Consider the following 16,865-nt stretch of genomic DNA (forward strand, 5'->3'; position numbering starts at 1 on the left):
GAATTGGAGTTACATTGTGTTGTTTGAGTAGTGTATTAATGTTGTGCACCAAACATGCATCAAAGTTTAGTTATTTTTCCAACCAATGTATACATTTATGCTTATTTACCGAAATGCAAGCTTCGTTTTTTTCACAATGAGAGTCATTTATGAAATTTTTTGCATCTTTTGAAATCACCGACTAAAAACCTGTGACCAACAAATAATGATAAACAACACTTAGGCTTATTTCTGCCTCTTCGAACAATACAGAATATGATCCTACACAAAATTGATAATATATACCCACAGTCAGTGTTATAAAAGAGGAAACTTCAATGCACCCTCAAAGTTATCCAACTCTCTTACCTGAAAATATGCTTTGTAGATGCAGGTAGCGGGAGGATTTGGGATGGCGGAGGGAGCTTTCTGAACCTACCTCTTGAAATACCCACCTCCTGAGTAGGGTGACCTCAACCACAGGGACAGATAACTTAGATAAAGTGAAGGAAGAAAAAACAAACCATAGGTAGGGGAGTATGACAAAAAAGTAGCCTATGACAACAATAAGTCAGGTTACTCTGATCCAAAAACCAAAAGGAAAATATACATTCCACTAATTCCGCAAAGAATGGCCTGTTCCATACAGCGGATATATTTCAATAATCCTATTGGGGTTCTAACGCATTATCCATGTCATATATAACCGGGTTCAAGGAACCTCTACACAATAAAGCTATAATGACCTAATCAGTGGGTCTACAAAACAGTGTGACATGACAGTACATGTTAGGGACCCCCTCCGGATACTAGAGGACCGATATCCAAAACCATATATGAAAATGTAAATTTCATAGGTATATGTATTTACTGTGACCAACCAGTAACACTGATATAAGTAAAGTTATAGCTGAAGGTGGCAGCACTGGAGATATGGCTTCTCGGCCTTTTGGTTAAGATCAAGTGTAGTATCTGTTCTTATCAGTTTAATATCTGATGTGTCCCCTTTGCACACTGCTGTGTTGAAATAAAGATTTAACCCCTTAACGACGCAGGACGTATATTTACATCCTGCGCCGGCTCCCGCAAAATAACGAGGGGTCACGTGGCGTCATATCGGGGCGGTCCCAGCAGCCAACAACAGCTAGGACCCGCAGCTAATACAGGACATCACCGATCGCAGTGATGCCCTTTATTAACCCTTCAGACGTGGCGATCAAAGTTGACCGCTGCGTCTAAATTGAAAGTGAAAGTAACCCGGCAGCTCAGTTGGGCAATGAAATCTCGACATCCCGAACAGCTTACAGGACACCGGGAGGGACTCTACCTGAGATCCAGGCAGGAGCAGTCAAGTGCCGATAACACTGATCAATGACATATTAATGCATGCAAGTGATCAGCGTAAAAGATCAGTGTGTGCAGTGTTATAGCCCCCTATGGGAGCTATAACACTGCAAAAAAAAAGTTAAAAAAGTTAAAAAATAAATTAATAAATGTAATTTAACCCTTTCCCTAATAAAAGTTTGAATCACCCCCCTGTTCCCATTAAAAAAAAACTGTGTAAATAAATATAAACATATGTAGTATCGTCACGTGCGTAAATGTCCGAACTATAAAAATATATCATTAAATAAACCGCATGGTCAATGGCGTACACCTAAAAAAATTCCAAAATAGTGTATTTTTGGTCACTTTTTATACCATTAAAAAATTTGTAAACAGCTTAGATTATGGACTTCATCCATGAAGTGTACTTCTGGAAAAAATCATAACTACTTGCAGGAAAATTTATATGTTTAAAAATGTCCTCTTCTGACCCCTAGTCAGAAGAGGACATTTTTAAACATATAAATTTTCCTGCAAGTAGTTATGATTTTTTCCAGAAGTACACTTCATGGATGAAGTCCATAATCTACATGAAAAGGCGAAGTCCCAGTGGATTCGGAATCCCTATGGTTGTAGGGAAACTCGGCCCAGGGGAGTAAATCGGTCAAGACGTCCTGACGAGCCGAAACAAAAATTGCGACGGTAGTCTCCCAAGACTTGGTTCACCCTTTCGATTTGTCCATTAGATTGAGGGTGATAAGCCGAAGAAAAATTCCATTTGACTTGGAGACGTGAGCAGAGGGCCCTCCAGAATTTTGAGACAAGTTGAACTCCCCGGTCGGATACAATATGGGTAGGCAGTCCATGCAAGCGGAAGATGTGGTAGAGAAACAGTTTATCAAGCTGCGGTGCCAATGTGCCAGGGGCACAAAATGAGCCATTTTAGAAAATTGGTCTACTACAACCCAAATGACTGTATTGCCGCCAGAGGAATGAAGGCTGGTAATATAAAGTCCATGGCAATATCGGTCCAAGGCAGGGGCGGACATATCGCCTGTGCAGCCGGTCCAGCTGCACAGGCAGGGGCCCAGCGTGAAAGGGGGCCCGCTACCCTCTCCAGGTACGGCCCCAGAGGCGAGCATTAGGCCACATACCACTGCATACTCCCCGACCACAGCAAGTTTGACAGCACCCGGATGGACGCTGCGTTCAACCACCCCTGCAGCCAGTGGCGTCTCTGGGGGGGGGGGGGGGTTAGGGGGGCCAGAGGGGGCCACGGCCCCCCCTACATCATGATTGCCCCCCCCCCCCCCTTGTGCCCCCCCTAGCAGCAGTAAGTCACTAGCAGCTCTCATGGCCACCAGTAAGGGGCCCGAGCCCCCGCTGCACCCGACGCCCCCTGGAGCCATCTACTCCGGCATCCTTTTTTAAAATAAATCTTCAGCCAGCAGCCCTGTCACAACGCAGGGGCCACGCTATGCAGACTGGGAAGAGCAGACAGGAAGCTCCTCCCCCTCTCTCACTCCCCTGTATACTGCTGCTGGACCTTGTGGAGCAGGCCCGCTGTGTGTATACAGGCCCGGACACCACCAGTATGGAAGACTTACCTGCCCAATGCCCACTGCTGATGCTGCCCTTTTAAAGTAAGTAACTTGCTTGGGGGAGAGGGCGAAAGTTGTAGGAGACAGTGGGAGGTAGTTCATTGTTTCCCAACCAGGGGGCCTTCAGCTGTTGCAAAACTATAACTCCCAGCATTCCTTTGGCTTTATGAGCATACTGGGAGTTGTAGTTTTGCAATAGCTGGAGGCCCCCAGGTTGGGAAACACTGATCTATCTATCAATCTATTATATATCTATCTCCTATCTATCAATCTATCTATCTCATATCTGTCCATCCATCCATCTATCTATATCCATCTATTTATGCATCTATCTATCTATCTTTCTCATATCTATCTATCTATCTATCCTCATATCTATCTCATATCTATCTATCTCATATCTATCTATCTATCTATCTATCTATCTATCTATCTAACTCAGATAGATGAGAGATAGATAAATAGATATGAGAGATAGATAGGTAGATGGATGATATATAGATAGATAGATACATATATATATATATATATATATATCTATATATAGATATATATATATATATATATATATATATAGATATGAGATAGATAGATAGAAAGATAGATAGATAAATAGATGATATCTAGCTAGAGAGATGATATATAGAAAGATACATAAATAGATGGATAGATAGATGATAGACAGATCGATAGATAGATGATAGATACATAGATATGATATAGATAGATAGATGATAGATAGATATGATATAGACAGATAGATAGATTAGATAGATAGATAGGAGATAGATGGATATGATATAGATAGATGGATATGATATAGATACATTTATATGATATAGATAGATAGATCAGTTTCCCAACCAGGGGGCCTCCAGCTGTTGCAAAACTGCAACTCCCAGCATTCCTTTGGCTTTATGAGCATACTGGGAGTTGTAGTTTTGCAACAGCTGGAGGCCCCCCTAGTTGGGAAACACTGATCTATATCAATCATCTATCTATTATCTATCTATCTATCTATCCAAAAAATAAAAAAATAAAGAGACCAGCAGCACACAGAAAAATTAGTGCAAAAAAGGTGGAGATTTATTGCATTATCCCAGTGTACAAAAGAAGCGACGTTTCAGCCACCTCTCGTCGCCGTTCTCAAGGAGCTTGTACACTGGGATAATGCAATAAATCTCCACCTTTTTTGCACTAATTTTTCTGTGTGCTGCTGGTCTCTTGCTTTTTTCTAGTACAAGTGAACCTTCTCACCAAGGTCCACACCCAGCGTGCACCATTGCATTGGTTTTCTTAATTTTGTTGTGCTGCTCTTCTGGGGTTTGGAGATGTGGGGAAACTGCTACCTAATGTAGGGAATATATGCTACCTAATGTGGGGAAACTATGCTACCTAATGTGAGGAAACCATGCTACCTAATGTGGGGAATCTATGATACCTAATGTTGGGAATCTATGCTACCTAATGTGGGGGGCTTGAATGAGCTGCGGCATATGGGAGGCCTTAATAAATAATTAGAAACTTATACAGCAAGTGACATATGGGGGTCCACCTGAGTAAGTGACACATGGAGGGGGGGTGCTGAACAATTGATGTTTTTTTTTGGGGGGGGGGGGCCACAGGCACATTCTTTGCACAAGGGCCCTCTGCTGTCTGTGTCCGCCCCTGGGTAGAGAATAAGGGGTAAAGTGGAACATAGAACAAATGCAGTTATTTTTTTCTTAATTTTTTTTTTTATTAAGTAAACGAGATAAAGGTAAGCAAGGACTTTTCCTCAGTCTGAAGCGCGGTCCTCAACGGCAGGAAGCAGTGAAGAGGAGGAGGATGACGGAGGTTCTGATTCCATCTCTGCTTCTTTTTCGTCCCTCTCTATATATAGGGCCGTGGCCATGAAGAAGGCCCCTCCGATGACTGCCATTATGGTGCAGGTCATGAGGGCATACTCCAGGCTGCGGTATTTCAGAAGAGGGGATTTGGCATATCCTCGTTCGTAGGTGTCAGATATCAGGCCGATGAGGTACGGGCTGCCGGCGTCACCTAGGAGGTGATAGATTGTCATCTGCACGGCCAGGGCTGAAGATCTCCTCCACGGAGTTACTACTTTTAGTATAATGTCAGATATGAGGGTGAAATTTACTGACAGAAGCGTCTCTCCGATGAAGATGAAGATGATGGTGGCAACGAGGCTGATGTTGCCAAAAGTCAATGCCAACAGAAGAAAAGGGGCGGAGAGCATCATCGCGCATCCACACACAAGCGGGTCCGCCCGTGGGTTGGATTTGCGATATCTTTTACTTATCTCCGTCCCTGCTACAACTCCCAGAATGCCAGAAACGACTGTAACCACACCAAATATCAGGATGTCGTGATAGTCACACGGTTCAGCACGGCAAGGGTCCTTCTCTTGTAGGAGTGTTCGTGCGTGGGTCAGGTATGACGGACCCCATACACCTATGGCTCCCACTATGAAGGATACAGCCGTCGATCCCATGGTGGTTAACATGAAGCTTCGATTTTTAAATAGTTTTTTCAGATCTGTCGCCCATTTGGCAAACTTCTGGGATTTGTTGTTCTTCTTCCCGTTTGTAGTTGTTCTTGGAAGCTCCTTTGTGACCAAAATCATCAAAGCCACAGCTATGAGGCCCAGGCCAGGGGTGACCCGAAATGCCCAGTGCCAATCGCCCCTTGCTGCATCAGTCACTTTGGGCCCGATGATGTATCCTAGTCCGCAGCCTACAGGTATGACGGAGTAAAACACGTTCAGCATGCGGGTCCGCTGGTCACTTGTAAAAAGGTCTGCAATGATGGAGGGGGCGATGGTGCAGAAAGTCGCCTCTCCGGCTCCAACCAGTCCACTCGTCAGCAGGAAGAGCAGGAAGTACCCGTCAGGGATGAATGACAGGGTAAGTGTCATGCTCAGCCAAACGATGACTCCTGCGCAAACAGTATATTTCTTATTACAGTGGTCGCCCAAATATCCGGCAATTGGTGCGACCAGCACGTAGCTTCCAATGAACAATGTATTCAATAAGCCGGACAGACTAGCATTGGTGTCATATGCTTTCTGTATATAAGGCAGCACCCCCGCCACGCTGGAGCGATTTGCATAGATGAGCAAATTAACAAAGGCGAGGATCACTACGGTGATGATGGAACGTGCGGTGGACATCACGCTTAGAGATGGCAGGTTCTGCCTCTCAGGGATATCGCCCTTTTCTACATCCATATCACTATGGTCCTCCATTGCTTCTTCCTCCTCCTTCAGCAATGGGTCTTGTGGAGAGGCCATGGTCACAGGTCAGAGCCTGAAAACACTAGAGAGAGAGAGATAAGTGAACACATTAGACAACATGTCATCATTCCTGTCATTATACAATAGATCCTTCATACAGAGCAGAAATGTCCAGCACAGAACCACAAGATAACACTAAGACCATCGCAGCCTCACAAGAAGACGCTTCTCTATAAGTGTTTTATATGGAGACGTCTTCCCTGAGGTTACCAATGTCTGATAACCCTGAACCTGTCCGGTCCTAGTAATATCTGATAACCCTGAACCTGTCCGGTCCTAGTAATATCTGATAACCCTGAACCTGTCCGGTCCTAGTAATATCTGATAACCCTGAACCTGTCCGGTCCTAGTAATATCTAATAACCCTGAACCTGTCCGGTCCTAGTAATATCTGATAACCCTGAACCTGTCCGGTCCTAGTAATATCTGATAACCCTGAACCTGTCCGGTCCTAGTAATATCTGATAACCCTGAACCTGTCCGGTCCTAGTAATATCTGATAACCCTGAACCTGTCCGGTCCTAGTAATATCTGATAACCCTGAATCTGTCTGGTCCTAGTAATATCTTATAACCCTGAACCTGTCCGGTCCTAGTAATATCTGATAACCCTGAACCTGTCCGGTCCTAGTAATATCTGATAACCCTGAACCAGTCCGGTCCTAGTAATATCTGACAACCCTGATTCTGTCCGGTCCTAGTAATATCTGATAACCCTGAACCTGTCCGGTCCTAGTAATATCTGATAACCCTGAACCTGTCTGGTCCTAGTAATATCTGATAACCCTGAACCTGTCCGTTCCTAGTAATATCTGATAACCCTGAACCTGTCTGGTCCTAGTAATATCTGATAACCCTAAACCTGTCCGGTCCTAGTAATATCTGATAACCCTGAATCTGTCCTAGTAATGGTGGATTATAAGGGCTTGGCTGTATGGTCACTGGGCCATGTGAACTTCATACTGTAGATACAATTGGGCTATTCCGCTATATACATTTACTAATAATGAACCTACCCCACCTCATTGGGATCTATCCGTACCCTATATGGCTTTCTGCCACTAGTTGATTGAAATGTTTTCCCTTTCGGAGTACCCAGAGTATTTCTATTGTTAGTACACACAGAATTCTATTATATAATATTAGATTTCTGCCCTAATCTTTCTGTTATTCTTTTACTACACCACCAAATCTTTCTCATAGACTTATATCTTTTAGAACTTCATGAATTAGGACTCTTTTTCTTGGGGGCTTTTTTGGGCATAATTGCATTTTAGCAGTTTTGCAAGAAAAAGCTCTGGTCATGATACTATCTGTGTGTTTTATTATGTTTAATGCCTAAGCTAAGTATTGTCACAATGCTATGAGAAATATAACTTTTGTTATTTCTTTTGGAAATTAATTTCTTGTTTTTTTTTGCTAAAAAAAAAAAGCAACAACAATAAAAAAAACTGTCAAACAAAAAGCCCTGTGTATGTATGAATAGAAGAGGCTGAGACTTACCTTGTGGTTCTCTCTTCAGACAAGGAACGGTCAAAATCTTGAATTCTCTATCGCAAATAGAAACTCTCTAACAAACACTTTGCACCACAGGTTGTGAATGCAAAACACACTGAAGAGACTGCAGCCGGCGCACACCTCCTTGTACAGCTTACGGTGACATCACCACAAGCATGTGTGACATCACAGGGTTCTAAACCATCTTCAGGTATGTGTATATCTGTATAGTAAATGTGAGTAGCCGTATTAGTCCAGTGATGCAGATTGTAATACCTTTTTTATTGGACTAACAGAATTTTGTAGAGACAAACTTTTGGGATTCCTCCCTGATAATTTATCAAGTCCTTTGATCATTAGTCCTTGTCTATTGGACTTGATAAAGGGAGGAATCCTGAAAGCTTGTCTCTACAAAATTCTGTTAGTCCAATAAAAAAGGTATTACAAGAGACTGCAACATATTTTTTGATTTGTGTATATATATATATATATATATATATATATATAGATATATAGTTCCAAGCGTGAGTAGGTGCCTCCAACTAGGGTCCGTGTCCAGGATTCTGCATACGTAGTTCCAAGGAAAATGCTGTGGCACTCAAGGTATGGTGAAAAAATGAAAACTATTTATTCATCCCAAATGTGCAAAGAGCAACGTTTCAATGGTCTAACACCATCATTATCAAGCCACTTGCCAAGCCACAAGCCACTTGATAATGATGGTGTGAGACCATTGAAACGTTGCTCTTTGCACATTTGGGATGAATAAATAGTTTTCATTTTTTCACCATACCTTGAGTGCCACAGCATTTTCCTTGGAACTACGTATGCAGGATCCTGGACCCGGACCCTAGCTGGAGGCACCTACTCACGCTTTAGGAGTGCTGCTTTCTTCTTTGACACCTGTCTCGGGCAACGCCCATTTTAGAAGCAAAACCCCTATAGCAAACCTCTTCTAAACTGGGCGTTTCCCGAGACAGGTGTCATCAGAGAGCACTTAGACAGAAAAGAACAACCTTAACTTCAGAAGCTCATAAGTACTGAAAGGGTTAAGATTTTTTAATAGAAGTAATTTACAAATCTGTTTAACTTTCTGGAGCCAGTTGATATATATAAAAAAATTTTTGCCTGGAATACCCCTTTAAGATTGAACCGAATATTATTGATATATGTCATGAATGCATCAACGGTCAGATGGTCGGACGACCAAATGATGACCACATCGTCTACATACCTCCCATACCATGCGAGGCATGTGGAAAATGGATTGGTGTCAGAAAAAATAAACTGCTCCTCCCACCAAAAAACAAAAAGCTTAGCCCGAGCTGGTGATGACTTTGCTCCCATTGAAGCACCCGTGCGCTGCAAATAAAAATTGTTACCAAACATAAAATAATTGTGTTTTAACACAAAATCTACCACCTCAATAATGTAATGTCTCAAATCCACAGAATATTTAGAAAATCTCATCAGTATATCCGAGATAGCTGATAATGCCAGGTTTTTCGGAATACTGGAATAGAGCGATTCAATGTCGCAAGTAAGCCACGACAGAGAATTGCTCCATGTGAATTTAGTTCTTCTGACCAGGAGTTTACTGAAAATTCAGATTGTTCAGATACCACGGACACTAGCGGGGACTCAGAACTGCAATATGTGAACACTCACAAGAATCGCAATGCGAGAAGACAGTCAAAAAACGAGGAAGGCGCGGTGGCAGAAAACATAGGAAGAAGAGCTTCGGAGCGTAACAAGGACAAGCGGAAAAAGTAATAAAAGAGGATTTTCAAGTCATTAACATTTCTGCACAAATCATTACAGATGAAGAATCCTTGGTCCTGTGGAAAGGACTGGGTTTCTCTCCTACACATCATTTTGATGTTTATCGGACAATTTTGGATGTAAATACATTTGTGAGAACTTTAACAGTTAAGAAACATTTTTTTTGTGGAAAATGCTGATGAACCATCGGACCCACCTCAACTTTCTACAAACCCTGATTTACCACTAATGCATACGTTAGCAGAACAAATTGCTTTTAGAGATCTCTGTCTCCTTGAAAATAGTGGGATATCAATTTGTGATGAAGTGAATACTGCTCATACCTTCTCCACTAAAAACCAAAATTTTTACCCCATACAGACCAGACCAGCAATTTTTGATTGGTTACAGGACCTTATCATGAAAGATTTGGTTATTCTACAATCAAAAGTAATGTCCAATACAACTCGTCCAAATTTGAATAAAAAGGAGGCTGCTGCCATAAAGAATTTAAATAAAAACAAAAATTTGACGATCCGATCCGCCGATAAGGGCGGGTCGGTAGTATTTATGGACACGGGACTGTATATCAATTTAAATGAAAATCTACTATCTGATGATAAAACTTACCTTAAACTTTGTGGGGATCCCACTGAACCTTTTAAAAAAGAACTGTTGACTCTGTTGGAAGAGGGGAAAGCCAGATCTATTTTGACCCAAAAAGAAGTGGATTATATTTTCGTGCCTGCTCCAATTATTCCTATCTACCCAAGCTGCATAAGGACCGATTCCCGCCGCCAATGCGTCCGATCGTGGCGGGGATCGGATCCCTTAATGAGCACCTATGCGAGTGGTTGGACTCAGTACTGCAACCTCTGGTTATGCAATGCCCAAGTTATATCAAGGGCACTAAGCACTTGCTAAAAATCATGGATGAATTCACATGGAGCGATTCTCTGTCATGGCTTACTTGCGACATTGAATCGCTCTATTCCAGTATTCCGCAAAACCTAGCATTATCAGCTATCTCGGATATACTTATGAGATTTTCTAAATATTCGGTGGATTTGAGACATTACATTATTGAGGTGGTAGATTTTGTGTTAAAACACAATTATTTTATGTTTGGTAACAATTTTTATTTGCAGCGCACGGGTGCTTCAATGGGAGCAAAGTCATCACCAGCTCGGGCTAAGCTTTTTGTTTTTTGGTGGGAGGAGCAGTTAATTTTTTCTGACACCAATCCATTTTCCACATGCCTCGCATGGTATGGGAGGTATGTATCCGATGTGTTCATCATTTGGTCGTCTGACCATCTGACCGTTGATGCATTCATGACATATATCAATAATAATCGGTTCAATCTTACGTTTACCCACACATGGTGTAAAAGTGAAACCCCCTTTTTGGATGTCATATTACGTGGCAACCCTGATACAAATAAAATTGAGGTTGATCCTTACAGAAAAAAGATATCAGGCAATACCATCCGAAGGGCGAATTCATGCCATTCTAAACAAACAGTAAGTGTCACGATGCCGGCTGGCAGGTAGTGGATCCTCTGTGCCAGAGAGGGATTGGCGTGGACCGTGCTAGTGGACCGGTTCTAAGCCACTACTGGTTTTCACCAGAGCCCGCCGCAAAGCGGGATGGTCTTGCTGCGGCGGTAGTGACCAGGTCGTATCCACTAGCAACGGCTCACCTCTCTGGCTGCTGAAGATAGGCGCGGTACAAGGGAGTAGACAGAAGCAAGGTCGGACGTAGCAGAAGGTCGGGGCAGGCAGCAAGGATCGTAGTCAGGGGCAACGGCAGAAGGTCTGGAAACACAGGCAAGGAACACACAAGGAACGCTTTCACTGGCACTAAGGCAACAAGATCCGGCAAGGGAGTGCAGGGGAAGTGAGGTGATATAGGGAAGTGCACAGGTGAACACACTAATTGGGACCACTGCGCCAATCAGCGGCGCAGTGGCCCTTTAAATCGCAGAGACCCGGCGCGCGCGCGCCCTAGGGAGCGGGGCCGCGCGCGCCGGGACAGAACAGACGGAGAGCGAGTCAGGTAGGGGAGCCGGGGTGCGCATCGCGAGCGGGCGCTACCCGCATCGCGAATCGCATCCCGGCTGGCAGCGGAATCGCAGCGCCCCGGGTCAGAGGACGTGACCGGAGCGCTGCCGCGGGGAGAGTGAAGCGAGCGCTCCGGGGAGGAGCGGGGACCCGGAGCGCTCGGCGTAACAGTACCCCCCCCCTTGGGTCTCCCCCTCTTCTTGGAGCCTGAGAACCTGAGGAGCAGACTTTTGTCTAGGATGTTGTCCTCAGGTTCCCAGGATCTCTCTTCAGGACCACAACCCTCCCAGTCCACTAAAAAAAAATTTTTTCCTCTGACCTTTTTGGCAGCTAAAATTTCTTTGACCGAGAAGATGTCCGAGGAGCCAGAAACAGGAGTGGGAGGAACAGATTTGGGAGAAAAACGGTTGAGGATGAGTGGTTTGAGAAGAGAGACGTGAAAGGCATTAGGGATACGAAGAGAGGGAGGAAGAAGAAGTTTATAAGAGACAGGATTAATTTGACACAAAATTTTGAAAGGACCAAGATAGCGTGGTCCCAACTTGTAGCTAGGGACACGGAAGCGGACATATTTAGCGGAGAGCCATACCTTGTCTCCAGGGGAAAAAACGGGGGGAGCTCTTCTTTTCTTATCCGCGAACTTCTTCATGCGTGATGAAGCCTGTAAGAGAGAATTTTGGGTCTCTCTCCATATGATGGAAAGGTCACGAGAAATTTCATCCACAGCGGGCAGACCAGAGGGCAAGGGAGTAGGGAGGGGGGGAAGAGGGTGACGGCCGTACACCACGAAAAATGGGGATTTGGAGGAAGACTCAGAGACCCTGAAGTTATACGAGAATTCGGCCCATGGGAGGAGATCTGCCCAGTCATCCTGGCGGGAGGAAACAAAATGTCGCAAATAATCACCCAAGATCTGGTTAATCCTTTCTACTTGTCCATTGGACTGGGGATGATATGCAGAAGAAAAATTTAATTTAATCTTGAGTTGTTTACAGAGAGCCCTCCAGAATTTAGACACGAATTGGACGCCTCTATCCGAGACAATCTGCGTAGGCAACCCGTGAAGACGAAAAATGTGTACAAAAAATTGTTTAGCCAACTGAGGCGCAGAAGGAAGACCAGGAAGAGGGATGAAATGTGCCATTTTGGAGAATCGATCAACGACCACCCAAATAACAGTGTTGCCACGGGAAGGGGGTAAATCAGTAATAAAATCCATACCAATCAGAGACCAAGGCTGTTCGGGGACAGGCAGAGGATGAAGAAAACCAGCGGGCTTCTGGCGAGGAGTCTTATCCCGGGCACAGATAGTGCAGGCTCGCACAAAGTCCACAACATCCGTCTCCAGAGTCGGCCACCAATAGAAGCGGGAGATGAGTTGCACAGATTTCTTGATACCCGCATGACCTGCGAGATGGGAGGAGTGACCCCATTTGAGGATTCCGAGGCGTTGGCGAGGAGAAACAAAGGTCTTTCCTGGAGGAGTCTGCCTGATGGAGGCAGGAGAAGTGGAGATCAGGCAGTCAGGTGGAATGATGTGTTGCGGAGAGAGTTCAACTTCTGAGGCATCCGAGGAACGAGAGAGAGCATCGGCCCTAATGTTCTTATCGGCAGGACGAAAGTGAATCTCAAAATTAAATCGGGCAAAGAACAGAGACCACCGGGCCTGGCGAGGATTCAGCCGTTGGGCAGACTGGAGGTAGGAGAGGTTCTTGTGGTCGGTGTAGATAATAACAGGAGAACTTGATCCCTCCAGCAGATGCCTCCATTCCTCAAGTGCTAATTTGATGGCTAGAAGCTCTCGATCCCCGATGGAGTAGTTCCCGGGAGGAGGTCGATAGGGCAATCATAAGGCCTGTGAGGAGGTAGAGTCTCAGCTTGTTTTTTGCAGAAAACATCCGCGAAGTCCATATAGGCCTTAGGGAGACCGGTTACTGGAGGAACCACAGAGTTACGGCAAGGGTTACTGGGAACCGGTTTTAGACAGTTCTTGGAACAAGAGGACCCCCAACTCTTGATCTCCCCAGTGGACCAATCCAGGGTAGGGGAATGAAGTTGAAGCCAGGGAAGTCCAAGGAGAATTTCCGAGGTGCAATTGGGGAGGACCAAAAGTTCAATCCTCTCATGATGAGATCCGATGCTCATAAGAAGGGGCTCCGTGCGGAAACGTATGGTACAGTCCAATCTTTCATTATTTACACAATTGATGTAGAGGGGTCTGGCGAGACTGGTCACCGGGATGTTGAACCTGTTGACGAGAGAGGCCAAAATAAAATTTCCTGCAGATCCTGAGTCCAAGAAGGCCACTGTAGAGAAGGAGAAGGCAGAGGCAGACATCCGCACAGGCACAGTAAGACGTGGAGAAGCAGAGTAGACATCAAGGACTGTCTCACCATTGTGCGGAGTCAGCGTACGTCTTTCCAGGCGAGGAGGACGGATAGGACAATCTCTCAGGAAGTGTTCGGTACTAGCACAGTACAGGCAGAGGTTCTCCATACGGCGTCGTGTCCTCTCTTGAGGTGTCAGGCGAGACCGGTCGACCTGCATAGCCTCCACGGCGGGAGGCACAGGAACAGATTGCAGGGGACCAGAGGAGAGAGGAGCCGAGGAGAAGAAACGCCTCGTGCGAACAGAGTCCATATCTTGGCGGAGTTCCTGACGCCTTTCGGAAAAACGCATGTCAATGCGAGTGGCTAGGTGAATAAGTTCATGTAGATTAGCAGGAATTTCTCGTGCGGCCAGAACATCTTTAATGTTGCTGTATAGGCCTTTTTTGAAGGTCGCGCAGAGGGCCTCATTATTCCAGGACAATTCAGAAGCAAGAGTACGGAATTGTACGGCATACTCGCCAACGGAAGAATTACCCTGGACCAGGTTCAACAGGGCAGTCTCAGCAGAAGAGGCTCGGGCAGGTTCCTCAAAGACACTTCGGATTTCCGAGAAGAAGGAGTGTACAGAGGCAGTGACGGGGTCATTGCGGTCCCAGAGCGGTGTGGCCCATGACAGGGCTTTTCCGGACAGAAGGCTGACTACGAAAGCCACCTTAGACCTTTCAGTGGGAAACAGGTCCGACATCATCTCCAGATGCAGGGAACATTGGGAAAGAAAGCCACGGCAAAACTTAGAGTCCCCATCAAATTTATCCGGCAAGGATAAGCGTATCCCAGGAGCGGCCACTCGCTGCGGAGGAGGTGCAGGAGCTGGCGGAGGAGATGACTGCTGAAGCTGTGGTAGTAACTGTTGTAGCATAACGGTCAGTTGAGACAGCTGTTGGCCTTGTTGCGCTATCTGTTGTGACTGCTGGGCGACCACCGTGGTGAGGTCAGCGACAACTGGCAGAGGAACTTCAGCGGGATCCATGGCCGGATCTACTGTCACGATGCCGGCTGGCAGGTAGTGGATCCTCTGTGCCAGAGAGGGATTGGCGTGGACCGTGCTAGTGGACCGGTTCTAAGCCACTACTGGTTTTCACCAGAGCCCGCCGCAAAGCGGGATGGTCTTGCTGCGGCGGTAGTGACCAGGTCGTATCCACTAGCAACGGCTCACCTCTCTGGCTGCTGAAGATAGGCGCGGTACAAGGGAGTAGACAGAAGCAAGGTCGGACGTAGCAGAAGGTCGGGGCAGGCAGCAAGGATCGTAGTCAGGGGCAACGGCAGAAGGTCTGGAAACACAGGCAAGGAACACACAAGGAACGCTTTCACTGGCACTAAGGCAACAAGATCCGGCAAGGGAGTGCAGGGGAAGTGAGGTGATATAGGGAAGTGCACAGGTGAACACACTAATTGGGACCACTGCGCCAATCAGCGGCGCAGTGGCCCTTTAAATCGCAGAGACCCGGCGCGCGCGTGCCCTAGGGAGCGGGGCCGCGCGCGCCGGGACAGAACAGACGGAGAGCGAGTCAGGTAGGGGAGCCGGGGTGCGCATCGCGAGCGGGCGCTACCCGCATCGCGAATCGCATCCCGGCTTGCAGCGGAATCGCAGCGCCCCGGGTCAGAGGACGTGACCGGAGCGCTGCCGCGGGGAGAGTGAAGCGAGCGCTCCGGGGAGGAGCGGGGACCCGGAGCGCTCGGCGTAACAGTAAGAGCCATACCAGTAGGTGAACTTATACAAATTAAGCGGAACAGTTCTTCCGCCGAGGTGTACCGCAGGGAAGCTGATGCAGCATGCACACGCCTGGCGGCTCGAGGTTACCCTGGATGGCTCTTGAGAAAAGCTCGGTCGAGAGTGGATCCTAAGGATCGAAAATCCCTTTTTACAAGTAAGCAACCAACTGAATCACAAGATTGTCCTACATTTGTCACCACGTACAGTCCAGAATTTAATGACATCAAACGCATTGTAATTAAACACTTACCTTTGCTATCAACAGATCCCACGGTAGGGGAGATTATAAAGTCAGGTGTGAGATTTGCAGCGAGGCGGGCACCTACTCTATCCAATCTCCTTGTTCCCAGTATGGTGGACACGGCTAGTGTTACCACCCAGTGGATTAGCACCAAGGGCTTCCACAAGTGCGGTAAATCGCGGTGTGTGGTATGTCCCTTTGCCGAAAAATGCCAGAAAATAGAAGGTACGGTGGATGGCAAATGCCATGCCATTCACAACTTTATATACTGTGATAGCACTTTTGTTTTATATAAAATCATGTGCACACAATGTCACTTAACATATGTGGGTTCCACCAAAAGGTCCCTTAAAAAACGCATGCAAGAGCACATTAGACATGCTGCTGGCCCTTTAAGCTCGAACATTTCTAACATATCTAAACATTTTCTAATATGTCATAATTCAGACACCACTTCCCTCAGGTTCTCAGGCATTGAGAAGGTGAAGCTAAATAAAAGGGGAGGTGACCATATTCGATCCCTCCACAATAGGGAAATCATGTGGATTTATCTTTTGAATTGCATTCAACCCCATGGTCTAAATAGCAAAACAGATTTAATATTACATTACTGATATGTCTCCGAATAATTTATCTGTGTTTGGTCCCATGTTTTTGTTTTGGTTTTAATCACGCGCACATGTGATGTGGACCTGTCCCTCCCCTTCCTGTGGGAATGGGGAAAATGCCCTGGAGTATATAAGGGTGCCTCATTTGAGGATCTACAGGCTAGAGTAAGGATCGATAGATCAGAAACGCGTCAGACATGCTTGGGACCCCCCTCTGTTTGTGCAATATTTCATATTTTTGATATGTTCACGGTTTGTCTGCCACCGTGAAGGCTTTTATGGAAGAACCCTGAATAAAGACGGACGTTTTACTTCTACTTGCTGGCTTTTTTAGTATTTTATTTTAGTTTTATCCACTGTGCCAGGGATGAAAATTATTCCAAAAGAAACT

General features: G+C 45.7%; 1 pseudogene; it reads left to right on the plus strand.

Moving 5' to 3' along the window:
- The first annotated feature begins 912 nt into the window (after positions 1–912).
- On the plus strand, positions 913–1,024 carry LOC130283696 (U2 spliceosomal RNA; annotated as a pseudogene).
- The last annotated feature ends 15,841 nt before the right edge of the window (positions 1,025–16,865 follow it).

This window comes from Hyla sarda, chromosome 7 (assembly GCF_029499605.1).
Source record: "Hyla sarda isolate aHylSar1 chromosome 7, aHylSar1.hap1, whole genome shotgun sequence".
In the NCBI taxonomy this organism is placed as follows: Eukaryota; Metazoa; Chordata; class Amphibia; order Anura; family Hylidae; genus Hyla; species Hyla sarda.